Raw genomic sequence first — 3,150 nt, forward strand, 5'->3', positions numbered from 1 at the left:
TAGTCGCGTTGAAAATGCTCGTACGCAGGTAAGTTAAGTATTTCTTTTTTTTCTTTCTAATGTTTGTACAAATTCTGATTTTTTTACCACCTGAGTAAAACACATCGTTTCTTGGTGCTGAATCCAAATCTGGCCGCACAATTGCTCTAGTACTAGAATTTTTAGATATCCTACCCCCAGATTGCCAAAAACACGGGTTTTTGCGATATTTGAGGTTATATAATGAAAACATAAAATCTTTTGCTCATTTCTACTTATGGCATTATTTTCGTGTGTTGCGATTCGATTTTTCTTTCTCGAGATATAGTAGTTTTAATAGTACTTCGGTATTACGTTGTAAAGGCTGGTATGCAGCTCTCAAGAAATCGGTCAAGAAAAATTTGCCATTATTTCGTGTGTGTGTCCAAGGAATTTTGACATTTTTGATACTTCACAGCCTGTTGCCTCACTCTTTCCTCAAGAAATAATGGAACGGGCATATATTTCTGTTGCAAACCTGGGTTGCCTTGTGCTCTTTTTTCACAAAAAACTTTAGAAAACCGTAGTAAAAAGCGTAGCAAATTTCTTAAGAACTGCGTACTGCCTGAAGGAAATTTTACTCAAGAAAATTTCTTAGCCATTTCTTGTACGTCATTTTGTATGGAATTTTAGCTTTTCTTGAGAACTGCAAACAGGCCTTAAGCATGAGTCATTATAGCATGTGTAGAGGCTATTCAATCGTTATGAGCGAAAACGTTTTGTGTATTGATTTATGTATGTATTCTTATAAATATTGTTAATTTTTTGCTTTTGTTAAATACAAACTGTTATGAAAAAAGCATCCTTTGATTAAAACAAATTTGGTGCTTTTAGTGTGGTAAAACGCCCTTTTTCCAAGTTTTTGGTGCTTTTTGAAAATCAAAAGTTGGCAACACTGCATTTAAAAACCAAATAAACAATTATCAACACGGCACTTTGACATCGCGGTGCGAGCGAATTAAAGCAAAGAGGGATTAAAAAATAACGGAATCTAGTCAAGAATTAGATTCTCTTCACCGTATGTTCAGTTAAAAAAGAAAAAGGTGCGTTTGGAAAATTCGACTTTTGGCCACCTAAATCGGCCAAATACCCCTCTGTGCACAACAACGATTTGGACGGCCAAAAACCAATTTGACAAAATTTTGTAGAAAACTTAAAAAATTAGTCACTTTCGACAGAGAACATTCCAAATAACATTTCCCAGTCCCCCTCACTTTTCTAACTTGCACAGCGAACGCTCACCGTTGACCGGAAACAGAATATTCTAACGCTGCCTATAAATAAATTTTCGCTCTCTATGTAGAAAGATCGTGACGGGTTTAAGTTAATATTTTGATCTCTGCATTGTATTCTTAAAAAGTAGTGATGGATCCGCATACAGAAGGTAATAATGCATTTAAGGGTAAATTTTTATACCCGAGAGCACTTGTGCACAAGGGTATATTAATTTTGTTCACATAACGGTTATTTGTAACAGCCAAAATGAATCGAGATAGATATAGACAAATGTATACATAAATGCTCAGAATGAATAGAGAAATCGATTAAGCCATGCCTGTCTGTCCGTCCGTCCGTGTACACGATAACTCGAGCACAAATTGAAATATCTCAACGAAATTTGGTACGTAGGTTTCCGTTAACCCAAGGTAGGTTGGTGTTGAAAATGGGCGAAATCGGACAGTAACCACACCCACTTCCCATATAACGGTAATTTCCAGAAATACGAAAACTGCGATATTTTAGTAACTACTGAAGATAATTCACTCAAAATTGATATTTACAATAATTTTCAGACGAAAAATAAGAATATTATAAATTTTTGGAAAATGGGCGTAGCCACGCCAACTTATGGTAACATGTGTATATCCTGAAAACCGCTGCGCCGATTTCTTCCAAACTTGGTACAGTTGTTGGCCTTGATACAGCATACTAAATGGCTGAAAATTTAAAAAATCGGACCATAACCACGCCCACATTCCATATAACGGTAATTTTCAGAAATACGAAAACTGCGATATTTTAGTAACTACTGAGGATAATTCACTCAAAACTGATATATACAATACTTTTCAGACGAAAAATAAGAATATTATAAATTTTTGGAAAATGGGCGTAGCCACGCCCACTTATGGTTACATGTGCATATCTTGGTAACCGCTGCACCAATTTCTTCCAAACTTGGCACAGTTGTTGACCTTGGTACAACATACGAAATGGCCGAAAATTTTAAAAATCAGACAATAACCACGCCCACATCCCATATAACGGTAATTTAGAGAAATACAAAATCTTCGATAAATCCGTAAATATTAAAGCTAATTTATTCAAAATTGATGCTTGCAACAATTCTTTGCCAAGAAATACGTTTATGGTAAAATTTGGGAAAATGGGCGTGGCACCGCATCACCGCATGATCACATATATGTATATCGGTAACCGTTATACCAATTTGTGCCAAACTCGGTATTTTTATTGTCCTTGCCACATAAAAGCAAACCGTTGAAAATTATTGAAATTGGACTAAAATTACGGCCGCTTTTCATATAACGGTAAATTTCAGAAATGCTTGAAACTGCAATATTTCGGAATTTAAGGACGCTAATTTACACAAAATTGATACCACCCGGCTTACCATCTAGCGGTAGCTTTCGGAAAGGTGAAAAAACATATATTTAATACTTGCGCCGGGTATTTAACGTTCGGCTCCGCCCGAACTTAGGCTCTCTTACTTCTTTTTAATCATTTTATTAGGCGAAAGTTCAATTTAAATGTAACGAAAATAGCAGTTTTCAACGAGTATATTTTTGTTAATTTTAGTGAATATTAAGGAATTTGTTGTATCCCTGGGAGAGATCGCGTTATTATTCTTTGTTCGATTGAAAGCTTAGAAATTTGGCTAATATAGTGTGAAAAGACTGCCCGCAGAAAATGGCAGGTAAGTGGTATTTCTTAACTTAGAAAATGTATTAAGGAAACATCTGAAAACGCAACTTATATATAGTAACACTACTTTAGATCTATTTTAACACTACAATTCAACTTTTTAGGTGAATTTGAGGCCGCTGAACTAGAATATGAATCCATTTATTTTTAATATTTTTATTGAGCTTTGTACCACGATTGTTTATTAGG

The sequence above is a fragment of the Rhagoletis pomonella genome, unplaced genomic scaffold, assembly GCF_013731165.1.
Source record: "Rhagoletis pomonella isolate Grant_MI unplaced genomic scaffold, Rhpom_1.0 Rhpom_scaffold_00001, whole genome shotgun sequence".
NCBI lineage: Eukaryota > Metazoa > Arthropoda > Insecta > Diptera > Tephritidae > Rhagoletis > Rhagoletis pomonella.